The sequence below is a fragment of the Chiloscyllium punctatum genome, chromosome 11, assembly GCF_047496795.1.
Source record: "Chiloscyllium punctatum isolate Juve2018m chromosome 11, sChiPun1.3, whole genome shotgun sequence".
Lineage (NCBI taxonomy): Eukaryota > Metazoa > Chordata > Chondrichthyes > Orectolobiformes > Hemiscylliidae > Chiloscyllium > Chiloscyllium punctatum.
The window spans coordinates 96,883,495-96,896,353 of record NC_092749.1 but is presented as its reverse complement, the minus strand read 5'-3'; positions in this window follow the sequence as shown (position 1 = coordinate 96,896,353).

The following is a 12,859-nucleotide window of genomic DNA, read 5'->3' as shown; positions in this document are numbered from 1 at the left end:
ATAAGGATGGGGGTGTCAGGTGATGTGTTTGTTTCTGCATGATGTGGGAGCTGGTGGACCCCATGGTGGGTCCCACCGACCATGTCTGGAGTAAATATTAGTTGTTGGAAGAACTTTGGCTCGGAGTCGATAAGCTGGAGTCACAGCTTCAAACATTCCAACACATCAGGAAGGAGGAAGAGTTACCTGGACACTGTGCTTCAGGAGACAGTCACATCCATTAAACTAAGTTGAATTCGGCCAGTGGTTAGGAATAGCAGCATGCAGCTGTGAATGAGGCAGGTAGAGGGATTCAAAAAGGAGAGCTGCAGGAGCCTCAGCCCTTATTCATGTCCAACAGGTTCAAGAGTTATGCTCCCTGCTTGGACAAGAATGGGGACTGCAGGGAGGATGAACCGACTGACCACAGCACCGTGGTACAGGGTGCCATTCAAGTGGTGGAACAGAAAAGAAACATTGTTGTAATGGGGGATAGTATAATTAGGGGCATACTGTTCTCACTGTTCTTGACCAGGATCAAGAGTCCCAAAGGTTGCGTTGGTGCTCAGGTTTGGGATATCTCATCTAGGCTGTGGAGGAACTTGAAGGAGAGTAAAAAGTGGTTACAATCCACTTAGGTACCAATGACATGGATAAACTAGGGCTGAGATTCTGCTAAGGGAGTATGAACAGCTAGGAGCTAAATTAAAAAGCAGAACCAAAAGGGTAATAATCTCTGGATTACTTACCTGATACACTACCTAACTGGCACAGGGTTGATCAGATTAAGTAGGTAAATGTGTAGCTCAAAGACTGGTATGGGAGATATGGGTTCGAATTCATGGGACATTGATACCACTAATGGGGAAGAAGGGATCTGTTCCAATGGGACAGTCTTCATCTGAGCCTGCTAGGACCAGAGTCCTGGTCAATCACATAACTAGGGCTGTAGATAGGGCTTTAAATTAAATAGTGGATGGGGAGTTTTGGGTGGTGGGTGGTGGAGGGTTCAGTTTTAAGGGAAATTAGAAAATTAGAGGTAAGAATGCAGAACTTAGGAGAGGTTATTAAAATCTCCAGTACATACACAAATAGGACAGAATATCCAGAAACAGTTAGCAATCAAACTTCAAGCACACTGGACAATGAGAAGAGGGACGGTTAATACAGGACTAACAGTCTTACATCTGAAGGTAAATAAGGTTGTGGTGCAGATCAAAATTGGCAGGTATGACATAGTGGGCATCACAGAGACATGGCTGCAAGGGGATCAGGAATGGGAGCTGAATATTCAAGAATATACATCTTATTGAAAAGATAGGCAGGTGGGCAAAGGGGGTGGTGTTGCCCTATTAGTAGGAAAAGAAACTAAATCAATAGTAAGAAATGAAGTAGGGTCAGATGGTGTAGAATCTGTGTGGGTAGAATTGAGGAACTACAAAGGTAAAAATGCTACTGTTGGAGTTATGTATAGGCCTCCAAACAGTAGTCAGGAGTTGGGGAGCAAGGTACATCAAGAGGTAGAAAAGATGTGTATGAAAGGCAAAGTTACAGTGATCATGAGGGATTTCAATATGCAGAAGGACTAGGAAAAATCAGGTTGGAATTAGTTCGCAAGTAAAGGAATTTGTGGAATATGTACAAGGTGGTTTTTGGAACAGCTTGTGATGAAGCCCACTAGGGAACAGGCAATACTGGATTTACTGTTGTGTAATGAGGCAGACTTGATAAGGGAACTTAAGATGAAGGAACCCTTAGGAAGCAGTGATCATAACATGATCAAATTTACTCTGCAATTTGAGAGAGAGAAGATAGAATCCAAGGTAACAGTATTTCAGCTGAATAAAAGTAACTATAGAGGCATGAGGGAGTAGCTGGGTAGAATTGACTGGGAGAGGAGCCTAGCGGGAAAGACAGTGCAACAGAAATGGCAGGAGTTGTTGGGAGTAATTCAGGAGACACAGCAGAGATTCATCCCGAGGAAAAAGCAGCATGGCACAGGGAGGATGAGGCAACCATGACTGACTAGGGAAGTCAGGGATAGCATATAGAGAAGAACAGTGGGAAACCAGAGGATTGGGAAGCTTACAACAATCAACAAAGGGCAACAAAAAAAGAAATAAGGAGGCAGATTAAATAGGAGGGTAAGTTAGCCAGTAATATAAAGAAAGACTGTAAGAGTTTCTTTAGAAATATAAGGGGCAAAAGAGAGGGAAAAGTGGACACTGGGCTGCTGGAAAGTGATGTAGGGGAGATAGTACTGAGGAACAAAGAAATGGCTGAGGAACTGAATAATTAGTTTGCATCAGTCTTCACAGTGGAAGATGCGAGAGAATGAGGGGGAAGAGCTGAATATGGTGCCCATCACCAAGGAGATGGTGCTAGAAAAACTGAATGGCCTGAAGATGGATAAATCACATGGACCAAAAGGACTACACACTACAATTCTAAGAGAGATAGCTGAAGAGATAGTGAAGGCGTAATCTTTCAGGAATCACTAGAATCAGAGGGCTGGAAAATTGCTAATGTAACACCCTGTTTAAAAAGGGAGTAAGGCAGAAGACAAAAAAATTACAGACCAATTAGCCTAACATTGGTCATGGGTAAGATCCTGGAATCCATAATGAAGGATGAAGTTCCGGAATACTTGCAAGTGTATGGTAAAATAGGGCAGAGTTAGCATGGTTTTATCAAGGGTAGGTCATGCCTGACAAATCTGCTAGAATTCTTTAAGGAAGTAACGAGCAGATTAGACTAAGGAGAACCAATGGACATTATCTATCTGGAGTTCAAGGCGGCCTTTGACAAGGTACCACACAAGAGGCTACTGAGTGTGGTGTCAGAGGCAAGGTGCTAGCATAGATAGAAGCCGGGCTGTCTGACTGAAAGCAGACAGTGGGGATAAAAGGGTTCTTCTCAGGGTGGCAGCCAATGACAAGTGGTGTTCTGCAAGACTCAGTATTGGGACCACAATTTTTCACTTTATACATTAACAATCTAGATGAAGGAACTGAGGGCATTCTGGCTAAGTTTGCAGATGATACAAAGATAGGTAGAGGGACAGGTAGCACTCAGGTAGCAAGGAGACTGCAGAAGAATTTGGACAGGTTAAGAGGGTGGGCAAAGAAGTGGCAGATGGAGTACAGCACGGCAAACTGTGAGGTCATGAGGCTTGGTGGAAGAAAAGAGGCATAGACTATTTTCTAAACGGGGAGAAAATAAATAAAGATTAGAGTGATGCTGGAAATGCACAGCAAGCAGGTCAGGCAGCATCCGAGGAGCAGGAAAATCGATGTTTTGGGCAGGAGCCCTTCATCAGGATTTCTTGCTCCTTGGATACTGCCCGACTTGCTGTGCATTTTCGGCACCACTCTAATCTCCAGCACCCAAGGCTCTTTCACCCTACCATTCTTTCCTTGCCTCAGTGGGACAAATCCATCTAGCACTTGCAGCAAGTACTGCCTAAACAACCTCCACATTTCTGATGTGCATTTCCCTAAGAACATCTGTTCTCATTTATGCTCCAATGTTCCTGCCTAATAGCATTGTAATTCCCCTCCCCCAATTATTACTTTCCCATATCGTCTGCTCCTATCCCTCTCCATGACTATGGTTGTGATCACTATCACCGAAATGCTGTCTCAGTGAGAGATGTGACACCTGGCCTGATTTATTGCCAAGCATCAAATCCAATATGGCTTCCCCTCTAGTCATCCCCTTGAGTCAGGGATCCTTCCTGGACACTCCTGACAAAGTTTGCTCCATCCAAACTATTAGCACTGAGGATGTTCCAATCGATATTATGGAAGTTGAAGTCACCTATGACAACAGCCCTGTTACTTCCGCAACTTTCCAAAATCTGCCTCCCAATCTGCTCCTCCGTATCACTTTTGCTCTTGGCAACTCTGTAGAAAACTCCCAATAAAGTATCTGCTACTTTCCTGTTTCTGACTTCCACCCATACTGACTCAATAGACAAACTCTCCTCAATCACCTCCCTTTCCACACCATCCATTGTCCAATGGCCTGGCAGAAAGGGCAGTCCAAATTTTGAAGGCAAGCTTTAAAGAAATAACCTACAGCTTCAATAGGTACCAAACTGTCCTGGTTCCTATTTGATTATTGGGCCTACCCCGCATGCAACTACAGGGATAGCTCCAGCAGAATCGCTACTGGGGAGAACACTCCATACCGGGTTAAATTGGATCTTCCTGGATGTATTGGGTGAGGGGGAGGGGGTGGAAAATACATCAAGAACACAAGACTCCACTAAGTGAGAGAGACAATTTACTTCAGAGGACAAAGTTTGATGGAGGTACCACAGGAATGCCCTGTGCATGGATAAAAGGCATGGTTGATACAAGGTCAGATCCAATAATATATAAAGTTTGGGTGGATGTGATGGTCCTGAACAAGTACGTGGAACATATAAAAGCTGCAAACTCACGAACTGTGCAGGAGCAAAATGTGCCTGACATCTTGACAGCCTTTCTGACTGTTCTGGAACCTGTGGGTTCTCCTTCTCTGTCAAGCGTTGAAGATACCTCAGAATCTGAGATGGACATGGTGGATGTCACCGCCTCAACACCTATGCCGCCTGAAGAAGAGAATGGATTTCTTCCAAGACTTTCCAGGCACAAGAGGCAAGAAATTGCACATTACATGCTGCCCATATCAGAGGCAGAGTTGGAGGAATCTGACCCACTGCTAAAACACACTAGGAGCTACAAAACAAAAAAAGAACTGGCCTATCTCCTCAGACTCAGAGGGAGGAGGGATGTGGTGACTGTATCAAGGTCAGCCAAGAGGACCTCATAAGGAGCTCCCTGATAGGACCAGTTCCAATCAGGGAGCCCTGTCTAACAGATAAGGAGTGTCAGACATCCTATTTGCTCCGAGAGCTGGTTCGGAGGGAGCTAGATCAGGTTCGAGGATTCTGCATGTATAAATAAAAGACAACTTGGTGACAGGATACCAACCTCTTTGAAGTTATTTCATACACGTTTGCAGATTATACAAAGCTGGGTGGAGGTTGAACTGTTGAGGAGGATGCAGAGATGCTCGAGAGATTTGGATGAGTTGAGCGAGTGGGCAAACGCATAGCAGATGAGTATGATGTAGATAAACGTGAGATTATCCCCTTTAGCGGTAAAAACAGGAAGGCAGATTATCTGAATAGTGATAGATTGGGAAAGGGAAAAATGCATCAAGACATGGCCAGAGTGGTGATCCTGTGGAATTTTCTGCCACACTAAGCTGTTGAGACCAAAACACTGAATGTTGTAAAGAATGAGTTAGACATAGTTCTTAGTGCTAAAGGGATCTAAGGGTTTGGGGAGAAAGGAAGAACAAAGTATCAAGTTGGATGATCAGTCATGAACATACTGAATGGCAGAACAGGCTCAAGGAACCAAATGGCCACTCCTGCTCTGTTTTCTATGTTTCTGAGTGCTGAATGACCTCCTTTTTCTGTGCTCAAACTCTCCCAGTCTCTTCAAGATAAATTGGCTAATGAAGATGAGGAATACAGTTATCATAATGAAACATGTATATGATGTTGTCAATTTGTCACATCAACCAGATCTGGGCTTACAGCGGGGCATTCTTCGAAATGAAAAAAGATCTTCCTGAAAACCAATCCAAAAAGAGTTGGATTGTTTTACCTTCATGTGGTTATGGGAGAGGCTTGAGTTGCTGAAAAAAAAATCAGATCCAAATAAAAGTGTCAGGATCCTTCAATGCTTAACAAGAACAATTTCTGAATAAAAATAAAAACTGAGGAACGGTTTGGACTACATTCCAACCCTTTGCTTGTATCAACTGTAGTTAGGACAAACAGGACATTTCTCATGTGTTCTACAGAAAATCTACAGAATGCAGACTATGTACGTATCTCAATTTAAGGCTACTGATAGTGAAATTATCGTAAATTACTTTTGACAATTCACATTGTTCATTCCACAGTTCAGCACCCAGAGTCAAGGAAGATAGATCTCTCAGACTACTGTGCCCAGCCTGTTACCTTCTGCCCTACTTTCTGTTGAGCTTATTGTCTCTAGATTCATGCTATGACCATTGGACTACAGAGTTGACCCTTTTCTTTAGAATCCAAGAACCTGAGCACAATCTCGGTTGATTGAAGGGGAGAGTGAGGGACTGGAGAAGGAGACAGTGGGCTCTGGAGATGACTAGACAGCAGGCAGGGCAAATTTGTGTGGGGTCTACTACCTGTTATTTCTTAAGATTATATTCATCTGCAGTACTCCTTAATAGAGTCTTCCTTAATAGAAAGCCAATGGGCTGTAAGGATGGAAGCAAGTTCCAAGCTACTGCCATTGCTCATTTGAACCTTTCTGCTCCATCTAATCCTGTGACACATCTTCCTTTCTGGCAGCCAAGTAACTGGTTTTGGAGTAGACCAATGACTACAGCACCCCCTACTGTTGGAGACCAAACAGTGCACAGATACTAGACTGGACTGATGTCTCTAGTAGCCTCCCATCTTACTGAGCTGGAGTCAATGCACAGCTGCGCTGGCAGTCCAATGAATGCAATGCCTCCCATTTGTCAAGAACTCCTCACGATTGCTATTATCTACCTGTAGCCCACACCCTCATCCTACCTACATGCTTTTAAGACAAGTTTGAATATTTCAGGTCAAGCAGGATTAGAGATAATGGAATACATGTGAGGGAAGAGGCTGCAGAAAGAAAGAAATCAGAGAATAAAGCCCAGCATATGAGGAGGAAGAATAAATGGAGAAGGCAATGCTGGGAAGTGAAATTTCAGATCATTATGATTTTTAAAAAGTGTATAAAAACAGAATGAGGGATAGGGTTAACTGTTACTTGAAGAGGTACAGATAAATTAGAGATAGTCAACATGGTCTGCAGAAGTGTCATACCAGAATCAAAACATTTACTGTTTCTCTCTCCACAAATGCTACCAGACCTGCTGAGTTTCTCCAGGATTCTCTGTGTTAGTGGATGGGCTTCAGCGAGTCAAGAGGGGAGTTACTGACTACAGAATTTCCAGTCTATGACCTAATAATCTTGTAGACAGTGCTTATATTGTTGGTCCAGTTCAGAAGCATTAGCGTCTTCTGAGTTAGAGTCATATGAGATGCTGAATATTTTGAAAATATCAGTGAACATCCTACTTCTAACCTTAAGATGGAGTAATACTCATTGAAGAAATGGCTGAAGAAACTTAGCTAATAGCACAGACCTGAGGAACTCCTCCGGTGATGTTCTATGACTGAGATGGTTGATCTCCTACAAACACCATTTGTGGTAGCATGACTGCACAACAGTGGAATGTTTTACCCCAAATCTCACTAACACAGTTCTACAAGGGCTCCTTGATGCTGTACTCCATCAAATGCTGCCTTGATATCAAGAGTAGTCATTCTCATCTCATCTCTGGAGTTTAGTTATTTTGTCTGTATATGGACCAAGTGCTATAATGAGGTCAGAAGCTAAGTAACACTGGTGGAATCCAAACTTAGGTTTTTTTCAGTTGTTGCCACTTGATAGCCCACTATCGATGGCAGCTCACACTGTGCTGATGATTGCAAGTAGACTGATGTGGCAGTATTAGCCATTTTTTATTTGGTCTCTGCTTTGTGAAGTGGACATACCTGGTCAACTTTCCATACTGTAAAAGGTAGAGACCAGTGTTGCGGCTTGGCTAAGCGCTTGAATGATCGTTAGGGTCTGTGGTCATTGAAATATTCAATACCTTTCAGAATGGGACAAACAGCCATTCAGGATCATAAGAAATCTGAGTAAATCAATCATAGCTGGCTGACCTCCTGCCTCCACTTCTTGCTGTCTCAAATCCCATGATTCCCTGGGAAAACAAAAATCTGTCAATTTCAACCTTAAATGTATCGAATAAACTACCTTCAGAGGTTTAGAACTCCTAAGATTCATAGTACTTATATAAATTTCTCTCTTTGCCCGAATCATGCTGAAATTGTGTATTGTGTTCTGGATGCCCCAGTCTAATCTACTAAATCCTTTCAGTATCTTGAATTTTTCTAAACTCAAAAAAAAAGCCCAATTTACTCAGCCAGTAATAGGAAAACTCTCTCATCCCAGGAAACAATTTACTGAACCTACATTTGCAAGTGATACGGAAAAGAAAACTTCACACAGGTGCAGTCTCACCAAAGTCCTGTACAACTGGGGAGCAACTTCATTTTTGTATTCCAATCACTTCGCAATTAAGGCCAATGTGCAATTGGCCTTCCTAATTGCTTTCTGTACTTGCAGGGTAACTTGGTCTACTTTTATAAGCAAATATCTCTGAAAATCGACATTTACAAATTCCATGCCTTTTCAAAATACTCTCTTCAATCTCTTTTCATAACTAAATGGTAAATTTTCTCTGCACCTTCTCCACACATTACTCTAGCTGTGGCCCAACCAACATTTCATGTAGTCTCAGGATAACCTTCCTGCTCTTAAACCCAATACCTTTAAAAAGTGACCAGTGGACACGTACGTAAGTCCTCACTTTCTCCAAGTACATAAGTCCCTCTGATCCTCTGTTTTCTGGGAGCATACCATTCATCAGGTTTTCTCTTGCCACTATATTAATACATGGAGTCATTTTAAGTTAGGATAAACACAACTGAGTTCTAGATAAGCTGAACATTATGAAGTATTGCTGGAATGACCCAAACAGCACGGTGGGAGCATGTTCTCTACAACGACTGCAACAATTCAAGGTAGCAGCTCACAACCACAAGAAAAATCAGGGATAGGCAATCAAAGATTGAATGATCCAAAATGGAAGCAGCAAAGCACCTAATTCACAAGGTTCTGTTAATAACAATAATCTAATTTATTATAGCCACTGAAAAAAACACAAACATTATCGATAGTATACCAAAAACAAGCCTACACTGCCACCTAGGGAAAGAATAGTGTGAACATACTGAGCATACAAGTCACAGCAGTAAAACAGACCGTTCAGTCCAACTTGTGAGCTGACTAGACATCCCAAATTGACCTAGTCCCATTTGCCAATATTTGGCCCAAAACCCTCTAAACTCTTCCTGTTCATATACCCATCCAGATGCCTTTTAAACATTGTAATTGTACCAGTCTCCTCTGGCAGCTTGTTTCATACATACACCATCCTCTGCGTGAACAAGTTATCCCTTAGGTCACTTTCAAATCTTTCCCCTCTCATCTTAAACCTATGCCCTCTAGTTTTGGACTCCTCCCCATACCCCTAGGATACAACCCTTGTCTATTCCTCTATCCATGCTCATTGTGATTTTATAAACCTCTTGATATAATTAATACTAAATTATCCTGTTTATCCAAAGACATGTAATTTACAGGTGGAGAATTAAATGTCAAATAAGATCACTTTCATCATGCACCACAAAGTTATATCATAATTGTAGTAATCAAAGCAACAGCAACTTAATGTCACTTTTGCTGCTAGTTAATGAAAGCACATTTACATTGCACCTTTCATGATGACCCCTAGAGGTCCCAAAGTGCTTTATAGCAAAAAGAGTTCAGAAAAGATTTAGAAGGATGTTGCCAGGGTTGGAGGATTTGAGCTATAGGGAGAGGCTGAATAGGCCAGGCTGTTTTCTCTGGAGCACTGGAGGTGGAGGGGTGACCTTACAGAGGTTTATAAAATCACAAGGGGCATGGATAGAGTAAATGGACAAAGTCTTTTCCCCAGGGTGGGGGAGACCAAAACTAGAGGGCATAGGTTTAAGGCGAGAGGAGAAATATTTAAAATGGACCTAAGGGGCAACGTTTTCACACAGACAATAGTGCATACATGGAATGAACTGCCAGAGGAAATTGTAGTAGCCTCCGCAACTACAACATTTAAAAAGTCATCTGGATGAGAATATGAATAGGACCTGTTTAGAGGAATACGGGCCAAGTGCTGGACTAGATTAATTTAAATATATCTGGTTGGCAAGAGCAGTTGGACCAAAGGGTCTGTTTTCATGCTAACTATCTCTATGACTCTGTTTCTATAGTGGTGTTGGTTGAGGGAGAATGCATACCACCCTGCCCTTCTCTGAATTTGTGCTGGGAATATTTTAAATTCACTCGAGACCCCTCAGTTTAACATCTCATCTGAAAAAAGCAGTCTCTTTTTATTCATGCATGGGATATGGCACGGCTGGCCAGCATTTTTCATTGCCCATCCCTAATTGGTAAAGAGCACTCAGTCAGAAATGAACTGCAAATAGCTGCCTGGATTATAAACTCAAATCTCTAGAGAAAACAACCCGAAAACTTTGACTCTGGTGAACGTGCTGGCACGATATTACAACCTGGGGAAAGTCTTGTCAGCATTTGAGGCAGGTATCAGGAACATTAAGGTGAGTCAAGGAAACACCTGACTTGTTGCAGGCTTGACACTGAATGAACATAAACTTCTATCAGAAGTTCCTGATATATGCAACTTCAATTTTTAAAAGTCTAAACATACCATATGAATCAGAAACAAAAATTAGGAGATGCAACTTAGCACTGTATGCGGTTTGAATGGAGAACTGTAAGTTCTGAGAGGTGGGAAAATCTTATTTGCTTCCTGAAATCTAAATTTATTTACATTTAACTGAAAGTTACTGTTTACATTTTGGGAGCAGGTGCATACAAACCATCTACAGTGGAACAGTGTAATTAGTAAAGAAGGAAGTTAATTAAAACTCTTATTTCTACAGGGGGGCTATCTTAACATTTTAGCTTTAAAACATAAATACTGCGTCTCAGTGTGGCATAGCATTGAGTGCAGCTTGAACATGCAGCTGGGATTTTGGCAAGTTGAGGGATTCAGGGAAGGAGAGGTAGGAAGTACTCCCTTTGCATTTTTTTGTTTCACCTTTTTCCACTCTAGGAATTGCTTCTTACTGTTAAGTATACAACCTATAGGCACAGGAAAAGGGAGGAGTTCTACTTTCTATCGTCAAATCTGGTTAGAGTACATAGTTTAAAAGCAAGCTTAAGATATGCCAGAGGAGCTTGGCCATGCAGAATGTCCAGCTTCTGGTACATGGGGAGTCATAGTCACTTCACATAACAGACGAGAAAATGTGCAGAAAATAGCACGAGCTGCATAAATTTGGAGTTAAAGTGATGGTCGGAGTGGTATATCCACGAGGCAGAGACAATGTTACTTGAGACAATTTTACTCACTAACCAGTTTCCTGCTCTAGTTACTGGTAAAGGGAATTGTTCCTCCGAGGAGCGCAGCAAGAGCTGAGCTTGGTATATTGCAAATGCCTAAGCTGTACAGGAGAGGAGGAAGAAGATTGGAAGAGTAGTAGTGATAGAAGTTGTCAGTTAGAACTCTTAGGAGTTTCTGTGGCCCAGGATGATGCGTTGCCTCACTAGGGCCAGGGTTAATTATGTCACAGAGCAGTTGCAGGATATTCTTCAGCGGGGTGGGTGAGTAGCCAGAGATTGTGGGTCATGTTCATACCGCTAGCATACATAGGAAGAGGAATGTGGTCCAGTTCTCAGAATTTTGGGAGCTAGATAGAAAATGAACAAACATAAGCTCAAAAATAGCAATCTCTGTAGTATTCCTAATGCAAGCGCAAGCAGGTACAAATAGGAAGATAAGACGTGAAAATGTGGAAGGAAAGATTTAAATTATTGGTGCATTGGGACTAGCTCTGCATAAGAGGGCACTTTTGTAAGCCAGATGGTTTCCATCTGAACAGAGCTGGGACTGAGATCCTTGAGAGGTGCTTTGCTAGTGCTGTTAGGGAGGGTTTAAATTAAATTGGTAGAGATGGGGGTGCCAGGGAAGTCTATCAGAAGAAATACCAGGGTGCACAAAGTACTGAAGGAGACAACACTGAATATATCTCTAAATTAATGGGTGGAGTCAGAAAAAGAGATAAAATAAAATGTTTAAACTATGGTTACAGTGCATTTATGGCTGAGTGTTAGGAAACAGAAAGCAATAATTAATGGATATTTTGAGCTTTGAGAAAAGTTTGTAGGAGCATTCTCTAAGGGCTAGTATTTGGACTGTTGCTTTTCTTGATATGGTGTGCACGGTACAAATTCAAAGTTTGCATTTGATACAAAACTTGGGAGTATGGTAAACTGAGAGGAGGAGAGCACAGAGTTTCAAAAGGACATTGACAATTGGGGGACTGGACAGATGAGGTTCAATGCATAGAATTGCAAGGCGATACATTTGTTATAAAGGTAGAGTGAATCTAAAATAAAGGGCACCACTCTGGATGATGTGCTGCAACACAGAGACCTGGGTTTTACACTCGTAAGTCATTAAAGGGGACAGATCAGTTGGAGAGTATAGCAGTTAGGCTTTGTTTGTTGAGACATAGTCCAAGAGTAGGAAAGTTATGCTGAACCTGTAGAAGATACAGGTTGGATCTCAACTGGCATGCTGTGTAGAGTTCTGGGCACAGTTCTTCTGGAAAAATGTGAGCAGATTGGAAAGATTGTCAAAGAGGTTTCATGAGAACGGTTCCAGGGGTGAGAAGCTTTTAGTTATGAAGATAGATTGAAGAATTTGGGACCTTTGTCCTATCAATTCTCAATCCATGCTAACAGATTATCTCAATCCTCATGCGTCCTTCATTCATTAGCTTCACTGGGATGTCAGAGATGTTATCAGTTTCTTCAGAAATTATAACATGAAAACTTGGGAATTTTTTTTTTATCAGCTTCAGGATTTTGAATTTACAGCATGAAAATCTGTGTAATTTGCCCAGTCAGACAACATTGGTGTTAAGGCTTCAACACAAACCTCTTCCCTCTCTTACTCATCTAATCCTAATGGCATCTATATTTTGCTCCAAACACTCAATCAAACAGCATGCTCAGCATTCTAAGTACTCCCTACTAAATTA